At 55.9% G+C, this 15,354-nt stretch overlaps 1 long non-coding RNA gene across 1 annotated transcript in view; it reads left to right on the plus strand.

Moving 5' to 3' along the window:
- Nucleotides 1–1,805: 1,805 nt before the first annotated feature.
- LOC137158291 (uncharacterized) overlaps nucleotides 1,806–15,354 on the plus strand; it is a 30,739-nt gene continuing 17,190 nt past the window's right edge. The window contains exon 1 of the long non-coding RNA XR_010921348.1: nucleotides 1,806–1,913. This is a non-coding gene — a long non-coding RNA (uncharacterized lncRNA). The remainder of the gene's footprint in view (nucleotides 1,914–15,354) is intronic.

Below are 15,354 nucleotides of genomic sequence, written 5' to 3' on the forward strand. Positions count from 1 at the left end.
GTGTGCTAAGGGGAGCGGCTGATTTCCGCTGGTTTCACTTGGACACGTGGGAATGGCGCGAGCATTTGGGCTCAGGACCAGGCACCGAGGAAGGAGTTCTGATCCGAGTCCCCACTCTTAGCCCCTCCCGCCCTGTGTGCTGGGGCGGGAGCGGATTGGGTGGCGGCCTGAAGTGGAGAAATCGGAGTGCCGGGGGTATCTTGCTGCCTGGCGAACTATAGCGCAGTTGTAGTTGAAAGAAAACCTTCCGAGGGTTGGGAGCCGACAGCCGGATACGGAGGGTGCTGCAGTCTGTACACGGCTCGCCAGCCACGTGCTAGGGCTCCTGTCCTGCCAGGGAGGCAGCACTTGGAGCGTGAGGAGGCTGGCAGAGTCTAACCAGACAGATCCTGGTGCCCGACACACGCCTTGCGAGGCAGTGCACCCGGCCGGGTGCCAGGCTCAACCCCCCTCATTTCCAGGAGGCGCGTCACTGTCACCGGCACTCGGCGCTCTCTGCCCCGCGCAGTGATCCTGAGCGGCTGCCGGTTTTGTGGAGCTGGGAGGGGACCCGTCTTCTGGGCCGGGGGATGCGGCCTTGTCCCATCACGCAGAACGTTGCACTGGGCTAAGGTCAGGGGTTGAAAGGTGGGATAAGGACAGCGGGTGGAACGGCACTTGGGCCTCAGCATGACTAGGCAGGGCCCCTCCCTGCTGAGGGCCAGAGGTTGGTGTCACAGGCACCAGGACCCACTGGGCTGGAAACACTGCTCAGCCATGGGCGCTGGCTGGCCCTCGCTCCGTGTTCTCCCTCGGGAGCTGTGGAGACATTCTCCCCTGGTAGAGCACCCAGGACCTTCTGCCCCCCGTGCCCACAAGCTGCTGGGCTCCAGGAGCCTTTTGTTCCTAACCACTGGTAGCCCAGAGCGGGGCCGTTGCTGCGTTGCAGGGGACTAGGCACCGGAGCGGTCTCATGCGTCTTTTAACTGGGTTAGCTAAAGAAGGGCCATCGCTCAGGGAGCGTGTGCTGCTCTCACAGCTTCTGTTTGCAGCGTGTGTTGCAGAACAACCGGCGATCGTCTGAGCGACGCTCGGACACCTATTTCCGCTGGCTGCCCTCTGCGCAGCGTCTTCTAGACATGCAAGTATCCCCAACGCCGAGGTAAACGCCAGCCACGTGGGGGGCGCTTACGCCTGCCGTCTGGACGAGAGTGGAAAAGGCAGCGAGTCACTGGCACCGGGTTATTCCGGGTACACGTCTGCCCTGAGAGCGTCCCAGGGTGGCCACTGCCCATCCTGCCCACCTTGATTGCGGGCTCACAGGCCAGCCCACCTTTTCTGATCTCCAGGACATGCTGCAGGACACACGGCTTTGCGCAGGACACACTGCTTTCGGTGGCTGCTGTGGAGGGGACTTTGGGAGCAACCTGTGCGGGGAGGGACCTGGCCATTCTTTAGGGGAGCTGGCAGAGGGTCTATTGCTTTGGCGGGACCCCCGCCCCCCTTAGGGATGTTTGTGTAACTCCGATAGATGAGAACAACGGTGCCTGGTAAAATCGGAGCGTGGGGATCGGCGCCTGCCTTCGGGAGGGTCAGGTGCTAGCACTGCTCACATCAGCGCTGTGCCCATGCCAGGAAACGACCCCCCCCATTGCCCTGGCTCTGAGCCGCCCTTGCTCAGGTAGGTCACTGCAGTGGGCTGGGGGGCGGAGGCAGCTGTTGCTGTTGCACTGCCGGGAGCGCTGGGACCATTTACCAGGACTCCACCTGTCGCAGGCTGATTGCCCCAGGAGTGCTGATGAGCCTTGAGTCCTAACGAGGCACAGCTGGGCTGGATCAGCGACTTGCCGGCAGAGGGCCCAGGATGCTGCAGGGAGGAAGAGAGAAAGGCTTCTGCAGGGAGCCCACCGAGCCCGGGCCGAGGCTCCAGCCAGGTAGGGCTCAGGCGTGGTGGGAAAGACCCTAGGCAGGCAGTGGGGCTGGAGGCTGCAGGCTACGAGCGTGCTCCATCTGCTGGAGAGCTGGGCGGTGGGTGCTGCTGCTGCGCCCCGAGGCAGGACGCGTTGTGGGGGTGAGGGGCCGAGGGCAGGACTGGGGCTCTGGGACTTGGAGTTTTATTTTGTAAGTGAACTTGGCAGCCCCCCTCCGCCTCCCAGAAGGGGTGGGGAATGGACAGGAGAAGCCAGGGCAAAGCTTGTTTAAGAAGCTCTTTGAAGGAGAAACTGTTATCGGGGGACCCCAGAACAACCCCCCCCCACACCCAGGGGAGACTGGCCCCACTACACCGCATGTGGCGGGCAGCCCGTGGGGCCAGGATCTTAGAGACTAAGGTTCTGGAGATGGGGGGAGGCAGGCTGTGGATGAAGCTGGAGGCAGCCGTGTTGTCCAGGGTCACGGTCTGTGGAATCAGCTTCTTCTAAAATGTTCCTTTCCCGGCCCTCCACCTGTGTCTGGCACGTGAGCCTAAATGTTCTTTTCTCCGGGTGGTCGTGGCAATAGATGGGGGTCGCCTCACTTCTCTCACGTATCCGACCTGACAATGGACGATGACGACAAAGCAGCCGGTCTAGCAATCCGCGTTAGCGGGACAGAGACACCCGCCTCGTGCTTCCCAAGTGGGGTCACAGGAGGGCGACTGTCAATGGTCCTGATCTGAAATGCACAGTGCACTTGCTTTACACATACACCCCGTGTGCATAACTGGTGGGGAGCCGGGCCGGGAAGGCGGTATACAGGGATCAAGGCAGTTCCGAGGCCCAGCCCTGTGTGCTGCCTGCCAGGAGATCTGGGCTCAGTCCCCAGCTCTGCCCCAGGCTCCCTGTGGGACTGGGCGAAGGGCTCGGCACTTGGAGCGCAGCCCGGGAGCAGGCGTTACAGCTGAGCCCCAGGGTCACCTCTTTGCAGGATCTGAGCCTGCGTTTCTCTGTGCCTCTGGCCGCCTAAGGCGGTGATAGGGATGGTTCTGCTTTTGGGCAGGGAATGTCTCGTACTGTGCAAAACACACTTATTTCACTGTCCCCTTGGCCTTCCAGTCTGTTTATCCAGCCACTGGGTCTTGTCCTAAGCCTCTGTTCTGAAGGGTCCTGGACAAACGCTCTCCTGGTCACTTGTTTGTACAGCACCTGGCACAACGGGGCCTACTCTCGGTCGGGGCTTCTAGCAGTTACTGGAGATAGATGACAAGCCAAAAACCTCTTCCCAAGGCTGCGTCCCTTCGGATACTTGGTTTATGGCACGTCTCAAATAGAATAGTCGGGTCCTTCAGTGGTGCTGTCTGCGGAGTGCAGCACCTAGGAGCCAGGATCCCGTTGTGCTGGTGTGGTGCACACAGAACGAAGCGACTGTCCTGAATGGCGGTTACTGTAGGTTAGATGCAAACACAAATCGGTTCTTGGAGAAGGGTACCTAGGGTTCACTTCCAGGGACTTTCAACTAGGGCTGCCTGGAGAAAACGCACCTGGCGATAACGAGGGTGATTGGTGCTACCCTTCTCCCCGGGCAGCGAGCCCAAGCTGTCCCCGGATGCTGAACTCGGAGTGGATCGATGTGGCATCCCTGCAACCGGCATTGGCTCACGTGGGTGTTCGTGGGGCCCCGGGAGCCTGTCCATCTGGATCGGGTTGCAGGGTTGGGGCTGGAGTGCCATAAGCCCTAGAGGGGAGAACGGGGGTCTGCAGGGGTCAGTCAGCATCCAGCCCGGGGGCCAGGCCTGGCCAGGTGGAAGTCTCAGGGCCCAGTCCCGTGAGGAATCCTATGGCACAGTGTGAACCGGCTCCCGCCTCAGCTGCTGGCACCCGGCTGGGAGGCTTTCTGTGAATGCAGCACCACGTGCAGCGTGCACACCTGTGCCAGGTGTGTCCCGACATGGCTGCGGTGATGTGGTGCCCTCCCCCTGCTCAGCCTTTCATCCCCAGAGCTGTTACCGCAGGAGCTTAGCATGCTCCCTGCCAGTGCCATGATCCCTGCCAGCCTTCCAGATCCACACTGCCTGGGTCCCTCCCGCTCCCTGCGGCCCCATGTGAGCAGGTTGCTGGCGTCCACAGGGCTCCGGTTAGAGTTGCTCGTGGAGACTTGTGCGGGTGTTTGCGGGACAGTCACTGGATTCCAGACGGCACCAGCCCAGCAGCTGTGCCCACGGCTGCCCTTTTACAAGGGATGCCTGGAGCAACGACCCCCTAGTGCCGCAGCCTTCATCAATGAGGCAGATACTTCTTCTTCTGCCTCTGGCATTCACAAGGACAGGCCTGGGGCTCCGACCATGGCCACTTCCATTGACTTGAGCCCGGCGTGGATATGAGGGGAGGGGAGTTGTGAGGCAGGCTGCCCTGGGCTACTGCAGCACGTGAAAGATCAGGGCAGGTCCTTTAAACTTGATACAGTGAGCAAAGGGCAGCCAGCCGCTGGTGGGAGTCAGAGGATCGTGATTGCTAGAATTGCCTTCCTGCCACGGCAGCTGTGTGTGTCTGGGCAGGCTGGAGGAACTGAGGCAGGAGATGGCTAGGGTGTGAACAGGCTGGCGGGGCAGGACGGCAGGGACACTCTAACAGGGGTTAGTGACCGTGTGAGGAAGTGGAGGTTGCTGTGGTGTGTGGGAAGAGGGAGCAGTCCATGCCCACCTTTGAGTCGCAGGCCAAGGGGGAAGGTGTGGGAACCAAAATCTGAGGAATAGCTGTTGCTTTTCTCAGGGGAGGGGAAGGCTGACCCATCCCCAGGCTAACCCATGGATGGAGGGTCTCTAGTGTCAGGTGTCTGTACCGTGGGGAGGACCACAAAAGCGAAATACATGGCTCTCTGCCAGCATAAAGGACCATCTAGACATCACATAGGGACTGTTCCTCAGCTCCTTGGGTTGAAGGAGGAAGGCAGAAACCTGCCTGAACTCTTAGAGAGGCAGAAATGATGCACATGGGTTATTCTTTACTTCTCTGCATGGAAGCAGCTGCTGTTCTCAATCATACGCCAGGTTTTCAACCCGTCGCAGAAGAAGCACTGTCAAATCAATTATCGAGGTCAAAGTAAATGTAGCTAGTCCTGGAAAGCAGAGGGCTACTTCTGTGCTACCCGTACTCGGTTCTGTTTGGGTTCTTATCTCCTTCCTCACGCAAGCATCTGAACCTTTCTCCCCTGTTTGGAAAGATGTCATTTCCCATCCAGCTCTGGAGTGTGCCCGGTGTGTCTATGGGTCCCAGCTCACGGCGCTGTCTGCTGAGACAATCTGGAGAGAAACCTAGAAAGGAAACTGGACTTCTCCCATAACAGACAAGTTTGCAGCACCTTCCGGATGGGCTGGAGGTTTTTAGTGTCCTGTCTGTCCCGTGTGGCCCTGAGCATGGCTGGCTAGAAGACAGGCTAACTGCTCTCTGCACACTGCCGGGGCGGGACTCTTAGCGTGCAGGGGTTTGCACTGTGGAAGGCCGATGCACCCAGAGGGCTGAAGCAGGATTTAGGAGGCACAGAGGCAGCCCTCTTCAGGCGGTTGAATCCCACTCTGCAGGGGGAAGGGAGCGAGCTCCACAAGAGAAGATAAAGTCTGGGGTCCTGGGACGATCCTTTCTTTTTGTGATTGGCTGAAAACCGGGAGGCATGTCTGCATAAAAATAGGAAATCCTGCTGCTAAATAAACCTCCTCTTTGCTATGAGGAGTGGGGCCAAGGTTGGCTTCCTGCAGATAACGGGGGTTGTGGGACTGGTCGGGCAGAGTTCGCTGATGCTCACACTCCTTGGAGCCTCTGCCGGGTTTTACATCCAAAATAGTTCTGAGCACCAAAATTAAAACATCCAGTAAGCTGGAGGCGGGTGGTGCTTAAATGGGGCTAATCCTCTGTCCCCCTCTCTTTAGTTTGTAAGCGCTTTGGGGCAAGGGCTGTTTCTCCTGCCGTGTGTATATTCAGCACCCAGCAAAACTGAGGTCTTGGTCTCATCTGGGGCCTGTTCCGGGGTGGGATGTCCCTATAAAGGCATGGCCCCACCTGGGGCTGATCTAAAGAGAGGAGCTAGGTGGGCCGGTGGCAGGACTTAGCTGCCGGTCTTGGGTGATGCTGAACTGTGTCTGTGTTTGAACCAGGGAATGAGGCAGTGACACCGGGGGGAGGGAGCCCTGCTGATGCAAGCTGCCCAGGAGAGTGGGGATGCTGAGGCAGAGCCAGGATCACGCGCTGGGTTTGAGGAGACCCTGTTGCAGGGCCGCTAAGAGTTACTGCGACACACATCGTGATTGTGGAAAACCAATGGGAAAGGCAGGGCTGGAAGGGACCTCCGAGGCCATCTCGTGCAGCCCCTTGCGCAGAGGCAGGATTATGTATACGGTCCTACACCATCCCACAGAGCCAGATCCTCCGTGCTTACATCGTTTAGCTGCATGTCTCCCTGAGCCCGTCTGTCCCTGGGTAGCTGTGGGTGTGAAGTGGTACATACGAGGCCAGGCTGAATGCAGGGCGTCTCCAGGCCAGCTTCCAGGAAGGAATCGTGGCGGTTTGGGTCTTGCTGACATGGAAAAAGCTTATCAAAAACCCTGTGGCCTCCTCCGTGGTGAATTAATGATGCCAGGAGGCAGCCAGTGCTATAGCACTTCCAAAAGAGGCTGCATCCCTGCAAGGAGGTCTGAGGTTCCTATAGCAACTGTTGGCTAAAAATAGTTCAGGAAGAAGTTAAGGAGTCGTTGGGTCCTGGCACCGGCAACCTCCCAGAAAGCTGGGGCTTGGCGAGAGGAAGATCAGCTGTGAAGCGACTTCCCGCCCGTCCGTTGGCGCGGGGATGCTGTTCGCCGGTTCTCGTGCTGAGCAGTCACAGCAGGGGTGGCTCCCGTCCACGCTCGCGAGGCCCTCCAGGCCACACCGGCTGGTCCGAGGACAGGAGGCTCTGAGTAAGCGAGCTCCTTCCGCTGACCGCCACCAGCCTAGGGCTGGGCAGCTTCACCCGCTGCTTCCCTCGGCTGAAACGGCGTGCCAAGGGAACGGAGGGTGGCTCAGAATGAGGGGGAGCCAGCCCGCGGCGGGGGTATTACCCCCCGTGTCGTCTGGCTGGGGGACACCTCTGTGGTCCATCTGGCACCTTGTCCCTCACCTCCCCAATACAAAGGCTCGGCCCGTCTGGAACTACAGTGCAGGGAGTGTGTCCCCCTCTTCGACTCCAAACACCTCGTGGCAGGGCGAAGGGGCGTTCCCAGGTGCTCACCCCAGCACGGTTCCTTTGCACAGGCGCTTGGCAGAAGGCCAATGCAGGCAGGAGGGACTGAATGACTTTGGGAGGGTGGCCAGCCCACGCACAGTGCTCCGAGGACTGGGTTGACCTGCCGGCTGCGGAGTTCGTGTGTCTCCTGTTATGCTGAGCCGGTTAATAGTTCACCCTCTGCTCCTTGATGCTTTGCTGTGGGGAAATGACCTGCTGCTGTTTTCCTGTTGAACCGTTTCCCCGGGGTGCAGCCCTCCTCTGAAATGTGTCCCACTCTCCCCTCCCCTCGCACAAGGCTATACTCTGGGGCCTGGCTTTCAAGACGAGGCTCATGTAAAAATGCACACACACCGAATTGCTCATGCAATTGCACTTGCAAATCGGAACAAGCCATGGGTGGGTGCTGTTCCACACCTCCCGGGCACCTCCTTTTGTGCTCACAATCCCCACCATGAACCGGCAGTCGCAGGAATCCCATGTGTCATTGCACGGCTTGATTCTCCAAACGAAGTGCGAGCATTTTTTGGTAAATGCACTTGATTCGGATCGATCACCTCCACCTAAGCTTGGTTCCGTGCCGTGGCTGTGACACGAAGTTCTGTTGCCCTTGACTTGGCTACAGCCACTTACCAATGTTCCTTCACTTTCTCGTCAGTAAAAAGGGCTGCACTAGAGCTCCCGGAGAGTCCACGCTTCCACTCGCCCAGTGCTTCTCAACCGGGGGGCCCTCCCCAGCCACAAGACTATTGGAGGGGTTCACGAGCGCAGTGGCTGCTGGCCGGGTCCCAGCTCTGAAGGCAGCACCGCTGCCAACAGCAGAGAGGATGGCATGGTGTGGGGCAGGGGGTGTCGCAGCCTGAAACATTTTCAAAGGGGGTCACAGCAAAATAGTTTGAGATCCCCTGTGCTAGCCTCTCTTCCTGTAGAGAAGGCTGTGCCTCCCACCGTACGTCTGTCGAATGGGCATGGCAAGGCGCCCGCAAAGGGAGACGTGTGAATCGGATACAATCCAAGAGTCTGAAAAACAACCTGCTCCTTAAAGGAATTAGAAGCCGATATAGTGGCAGCCGCTGTATCCAAATGACTCCGTTTGTGTGGGAGCACGGGAGCGCAGCAAGCATGCGGCCCTGGGCTCCGCTCCTGAGGCAGCGTGATCAGTGCTCGGGGAGCCTGCCGGTGTCGGACCAGGTGGGATTCGGTTCGGTTTTACTGTGTGTTTCCTGTGATCGCTCTCCTGTGCTGGCATGTATGGGACGTGCTCTGTTAGGACAGCAGAGGGTTTGCTGCTGCTCTTGGCGATTTACTCAGGGCACCTCTGGGGCTCTCCAGAAATGTTCAGTGTCCCGGGCTGAGCTCTGGGCGCTCTCTTGGGCCCCGGCCAGGACTCGACAGCGTGACATGAGGGCTCCAGCTGCGAAGCTGCTAACGAGCCCTGCCTTTAAACAGAAATCGCTGGAGGTGTGTGCTAAAGGAAGCAGTGTCTTCCTAGCGCGCTCCCCACCCACCTTGCCAGCCGTAATTAGATCAGTGGGCTGCTGGCGTGCTGCACGTAAAATACGGAAATGGATACACACGACACATAGCTCGTCTGCGTCAAAATATTGAGGTCTGTGAGTGTCAGAAGGAAGAGGGCTCCTGCCTCTTTAGTCACCGCGCCACGTGCATTCCAGGAGTCGGGGATTTGTAGCCAGGAACATTTGCTTGTCAAAGAGATGTCCAGTCCGCTGTGCTAAAGCACAGTATGTCGGACACACACACGCACAACTTTAAAAGCCCATTCGTAGGACTGCAGACTGCAGCACTCCGCAGGTAGGAAATGCCAGAATTCAGGATCCTAGCGCAACCTTAACTCACCCTCTGGGGCCTATGGATTATGTTTACTGGAGTTGGGCAAATACCGGCGTCCCCCTCCACTGGCAGTTCTGGGGGAAATGCTGTTTCAGGTTGAAGTGAAATGAACATTTTTTGGGCTTCTTGGCCAGCGGAAGAAGCTGGAACAGCTCCTTTCGGGTGAAATGAAACGTTTTGTTTGACCTGGAAGAACACGTTTCACTCTGGGTATCTTTAATGTGAGAGAAGGAAATGAAGAGCCAGCCAGCCAGGGAGGAAGAAGCCTCTGAGCCATTAGCCCAGCGTGCTCACGGGGGCCCAGTTCCAGCACAGCAGGGGTCTGAATGGAGGCCCCCAGGTGAGGGCCCTAACCACGGAGCTAAGGGCCCGGGCCTGAGGGGCTTTCTGGGGTGGGTGGGGTCTCTCCGGCTCTCCTGTTGGAATAGTCGTTGGGCTAGAGTGCGAGCAGCTGTGCAAATGACTCTGGTGTGTGGCGGTCAGGGCACTTGGCCGGCTCTGCTCCCTGGACTGCTGAACATTTCAATGCTTCTCCAAAGTGGCAGAAGGCTCCCTCCGCATGGGATGGGCAGGAGGGAGGGTTCCCCAGGACTTAGCCCAGCAGCGGGGATATACTCTTCTCTGGTCACAGGCCACCCACAGTCCTCTGGGCTGGGCTGGGCCCTGCCATTGCTCTGGGTCTAGCTAACAGCCTGCTAGTTGCTAGAAATGCAGCGTTTTCTTAAATTTCAAACCCAACTTCCTTTCTCCCCCAAGCCTCCCCGATGGCTTGTTTGAAATCGTACAGCTCCTGGCGGAGCCCAGGTGTGGCACTAAGCACTTGGGGTGTGGGTGTTTTCAGCTTTAAATCCTGTCAAAGCAATTGGTTTCTAGGCAGCTGGCTTTGTCAACATGTCTTTGGAAGGTGAGCACAGTCCCTCCTACGGTGAGGCTGGGTGTCCCGCAAAACCAGAGAATGGAGACTTTTAAAATCAATGTTTCATAAACACAGCTGGTTGTCGGGCCATGCAGGACACAGCTGTTCTGCTGAACAAATGTGTGAGGTCTGTAAGTGTGCAGGAAGACTAAATCTTCATCCGAGCTGCATGCACAAGTTCCAACACTGGTAACTTACAACATGCCTATGAGAACCCTGCTATAATTTAGACTGGATACAGTATTTGTCTTCCCTTCCTGTCCTGTCCTAAGCTGCAGTGGGCGAGTAAAGAGTTGCCATGTTTTACCCAAGTGCTGGCTGCATTTCAGGGGTGAAGAAAGTTCCTCCTCCACCTCGGTGTATCAGTTTGTTTGTACAGCACTGCAGGGTGAAGGACGCTGTGGACATGTCAGAGCTGACTGTTTGTTGGGCAGAAGTTCACACGTCTCTTCTGCTAAGAGCTGCACATCTTTCAGGTGCGTCTGGTTTTCACTGCACACCAACCAAACAAACCACGCCACCAAAGAGGGTAATTGCACCAGGGAATGACCCACCCGCGTACTCAGGGAGAACCTTCTTCAATATAGAAACACAACCCCCTCCAGCCCCACACCCCTAGTTGTCACCACACTGTAATCCAGAGGGGGTATCATCAGACAACTACAACCCATGCTCAGTGTAGACCACATCGTTTGGGACAGATTTCTTTCAAGAACTCCCACTTCTGGCCTTCAATCGACCCCTAAACTTGTCAAGCTCATCAGTTGTGTCGATGCAGCTGCACCGCTGTGAGATCGCTGGTGTGTAGCTGCTCTGTGCCAGTGGGAGAGAGCTCTCCTGCCAGCCTAGCCCTGTGCACATCACCACTTTGTGTCACTCAGGGCTGTGGAAACCCCTCTCCCTCCTCCCCCCGGATGACGTGAGTTTTCCTGGCACAAGTGGTAGTGCAGATGTGGCCTCAGAGCACCTTTCCCAGACCTGCAGAAGAGCTCTGTGGGCAGGTCTACACTACAGAATTCCTTTGGTAGAACTAACACATTTAATAGCTGCAGGTATAAGCTTTCGAGAGACTTCAGCTCTCTTCTTCAGATGCAGTAATACAGAAAATAGGTAACACAGAGGCATCTTATAGATATCCAGGTGCATTGAGAACAATGGGGGAGGTGGAGTCCGGTACTTAAGACTAATGACTACCATTGAGTAGGAGGTGAGAATGGCTGAGCAAAGTACTTAAGACCTAATGACTCCACCTCCCCCATTGTTCTCCATGCACCTGGCTAGTTATAAGCCATTTGTTACGCTGAGCGGGGAAACAGCCTAAACTCTTCAACACGAAAGCCTCCAACGTACATTTCTACAGGGTCCCTTTGTACACTCGCCTCCCGTCTTCACCCCGCTCCCCACGTGTGCATGGGGGAAGCACTGTGAGCAAACCCATCCCTTAGCACACTCACTCTTACGACTCTCGCTCAGAGGCGGGGCCTTCCAACCTCCGCCCTTGCGGTGGGAGCATCGCTAGTCAGGCCTGTAAGACAGGAGGGTCCCAGCCAGGACGCTCCCGCCCCCCCCGCAATGCCTGAAAGGGGGATGTTCCTACGAAGAGTCAGTGGCCTGGGATGCTCCCAAAACTGGGTCCTTTGGTCTGTCTAACTCTCAGAAAACGCGACTTGTCGTCTGGGCCACAAGTCTAGGCCCAACTCCTAGGCTACATCTGGGGAGCACCCAGAGGCGCTCAGGAGGGGCGTGTCTTCAAAGCAACCTCTGCGCTCCAGGCGCAGAGCGGGCCAGTCCTCTGGCTGATGTCGGGGCGGCTGAAAGCTGCTGATGCTCCCGGGGCTGATATGCTGGCAGGAGTGGGAGGTGTAAAGAAGCCCCAGGCGTGTCTTGTCTTGTCTTGTCTTCCCCCAGGCCAGACCTGCAGCACCCAGCAGGTGTGGATGGCGGTGTGGGAGCTGCTACGTGGCCCAGTGCCAGACTGTGTACCTGTTTCCAAGCAGCTCTGTGTAGGATCTGAGCCTGTCTCTGACTCCAGATGTGTTTGCTATCCTGCATCTGGAGCACATGAACTATTCAGTGTTGCTGATTGTCCCTAAGGGGATAATTCTACTGTGGAATACTGTCATCTCTGCAAGAAAACGGACATCCTGGTGACATTGCTATAGTCATTCAAGGAAGCACAAACAACTGATTGCTCTCCTCTTCAGCACGGCCAGCCACTCGGGTAACTCTTTCAACTGGGCTGTGCGCGTGGTGTGGTGCCAGGTGCACTGGGAAGCCACATAGTATTTGAAGTGACAAATACAAGCAGTTTAGCAGAGCCCCTAGAACAAGCTGGTTTGCTGCGGGAAGTGCAGTGTGTGGGTAAGTGATGCAGTCTGTGGCTTGCATCATACAGCTGTGGGGCGTCAAGCTCTCCTTCTGCCGTCCCAGCAGCGTTTCGCAGTGAGAACGTGACTTCGTCAGAGTGCGTCTCCCAGGGCTAGTCTTTGGCAAGTGAGTGTAATGACCTTTCTGGCAGGCGGATGCCACGGTTTCAGGTGTTGCGTCTCAAGCTGAGTGGGGCATTCCCAGTGGCCCAGCATGGGCATCCCGTGGTTTGGGGTTTCATTACGCTGCTGAGATGCAGCCAGACTTGACATTCTGGGGCCTGGGTGCATGTGGCTGACGTGTGGCGACTGGCTCCTCGGAGAGAAGCTGGGCTGACCCACAGGGGTGTTTGGAAAGCTCGCAGAACTTGGCTTGTGTGGAAACTTGTCTGCTTCATGTGGAAGGGGGAGGGCTGAGCAAAACCAGTCTGAAGTGGCCCTCCACAAGTGGGGCACCATGAAGACCTGGCCCTCAAGGAAGGGTATTGGGCGGGTCCAGCAGGCTGTAGCTCTGTAAAGCCACCATTGTGCTCCCTGACCCCAGGGTTGCTGAGGTGCTGTAACTGGAAGCTGGAGTAGCAATCGGCAGCAGCTACCCAGTGGCCCACGGGCTCTGCTGGCAAGTTTTCAAACCCATTCGTGGGTCACCATCTGGCCCAAGCATGGCGTCCAGCGCTTCGCCCTGCACTTCTCACCATGGCCAAGACAAACCCTGCCCAGACCAGGGCCCTGCAGCTGTGGTTTCAGACTGTAAGATGTCCCCAAAGTTTGGATCCACCCATCTGCAGTGTTCCTATTCAGGCCCAAGTGAAGTTCACGGTTATGGTGTTAATTCTGTTCATTGCTTGGCACCGTAACTGATAATAAAGTAGAAGGACACCAGTGGGCAGAGAGGCACAACTATTCTTTGCTTGAAATGAAGTCAGGTGGGTCCATGTGCAATGCCACTTACCCTGCCGCACTCAGGAGGACAGGGAAACTCATCAACTCTGTGCTGTCGACACCCTATCTGAAGAGTGAACAAAAGTTGCAACCCTTTCCTAAGTGAGTAGCATTTAGAGTTGGGGGGAATCTGGGTCACATCCATCGTTTGCTGACGGTGTTGTGCATTAATTAGACTTTGACTCTGATCACTTGTATCAAGGGCTGAAAATAGAAATGCTATTGCTATGTGTCACTGGAGAGTGTGCGCTTTTCATTTTGCAGTTACCATTTGACATTTCACATGGTTAATTCCAATGTTAGTAACTGCAATTTTCTGCACTTTGGCCACCTTGATCTCACAGAACCGAGGCTGTAGGGCCAGCAAGGAAATGGCCACCTGGGCCATCTAATGGGCCTCGCTGCTGTTGGCAGGGCGAGTTGCTACCCGGGCCCATTGATGGAGCTTGTTCCAGTCCTTGAATAATTGCTGCAGCCTTGTGACTTTTGTTCTAGTTATTTTATTTCTCGTCTGCACTGCAGACCCTGTGTTCTGTCCTCACAACATTGTAGCTCCATCAAACCCCATCTAGGTGGAGCTAGGCCCATGCTACAAACACCTCCCCTTGGACAATCCCTTGCTGACGTCCACGAGTTCTTGCTTGGATGGGGCTGGAGCGGATGTTCACTTTGCACAAATATTCGATCGTTTGACAGTAGGAAAGTGAGTTGTGCGTCATGTTCGCTGGTAATCGCACCACAAACCTGATCCTAAATGTTCTCCTCCTCCAACCAGGGAGCAGAACCAGACTGTGTCCAGTCAAAACAGCTCAGCCTCCCAGTGTTCCGTTCTAGCCAGCTCGCTCCAGAACAAGAAGAGCACAGAGAATTGCTCTCCCAGCATGCCCTGCTCTTAACACCAGCACTAACGTGGGGCGGAGGGAAGGGAAAGAAGCCCCAGGGTCAAATGTACATGCCAGTGCCTTTTAACTTCTGCTGGAAGCTGCAGTGCAGCAGCAGGGGCAGATTGGCTGAGATAATGTACTGAACCAGCCTGTCCCCGGCTGGCCTAGGCCAGGACTTCTCCAAGAAGCATTGCCAACTTTTAACATGCAACTTAGTTCTGGAGAAGACTTCGTTGTGCTGCTTCATGAGATGTCTGTAGCTTGCATTAACCTAGCTCACCTGCTGGTGAGGTGCTAGTGCTGTGATGGAGGCTGGGTCAGCTGCCATTGAAGCTAGTGGGCCTGACAGCTACTGCTGATTCAGAATACAAGTAGGATGCCATTAAGATCCTTTTTGGAGTGAGAGAGAGAGAACCATAAGAACCACACCTACAACACAGGCCATCTACAAGGAAGTCAAACTGAGCTTTGTGGGCAGAGGGGTTTTGCTGGGTGTTGTTTGGAGGTGTGTGTGTCTGAGCCAAAACAGACAGAAGGCAGCAGAAAGCCAAAGAGGCAGCCAGCAAAGCCCTGGGACTGTGGCGTGAGAGACCCTAAAGAGCTTTTTGGGCAGTGTGCTGTCTGGAAAGAGGCTTGGAACTGAGAAAAGAAACTGCCTCTGTGTGATTCCTACTAGGTTTAGGACACTGGACTTTGTGTGCATTCATAGTCAGGTTTTGCTGATACAATCCTGTTTTTCGCCTCATGCTGGAAACAACCCACAAGACCCTAAACCTTTGCTAAGTGCTCAGATCGAAAGGGGGTAACAAAGATTATTTGGGTGATTTGTGGGTCTCTAGGGGAGTCACACGGAGACTAAACAGGGCAAAACTGCAAATAATGGGGCAGACAGCCCCCCAGTGCTGATGGGTTTTCTTCCTAGCTCCTGATTCTCCCTCCACTAGCCAAAGTTCTCCAGTAAACTGCCTTAGTACATAATATCACGGAACGGCATCTTGAAGATCTGAACCATGTGAAATAAACTGGTGAAAACACTTGTGAAAACTTGGTTTCTTTATCAATGGCTGCCAACTTCAGCCGTCATTAATGGCCTTAGCGTACTCCCACTTTTTGTGCCAATAAAATGTGCAGACAACACAAAGTTGGGAGGTATTCCCAATATGGAGGAGGAATGAAATATCATACGAGGAGGTCTGGAAGACCTTGAAAACTGAAGTAATAGAAATAGGATGAAACTTAATAATGCCAG

The sequence above is a fragment of the Emydura macquarii genome, unplaced genomic scaffold (genome assembly GCF_026122565.2).
Source record: "Emydura macquarii macquarii isolate MOO-44397 ecotype Brisbane River unplaced genomic scaffold, CSIRO-AGI_Emac_v2 contig_1644, whole genome shotgun sequence".
Taxonomy (NCBI): domain Eukaryota; kingdom Metazoa; phylum Chordata; order Testudines; family Chelidae; genus Emydura; species Emydura macquarii.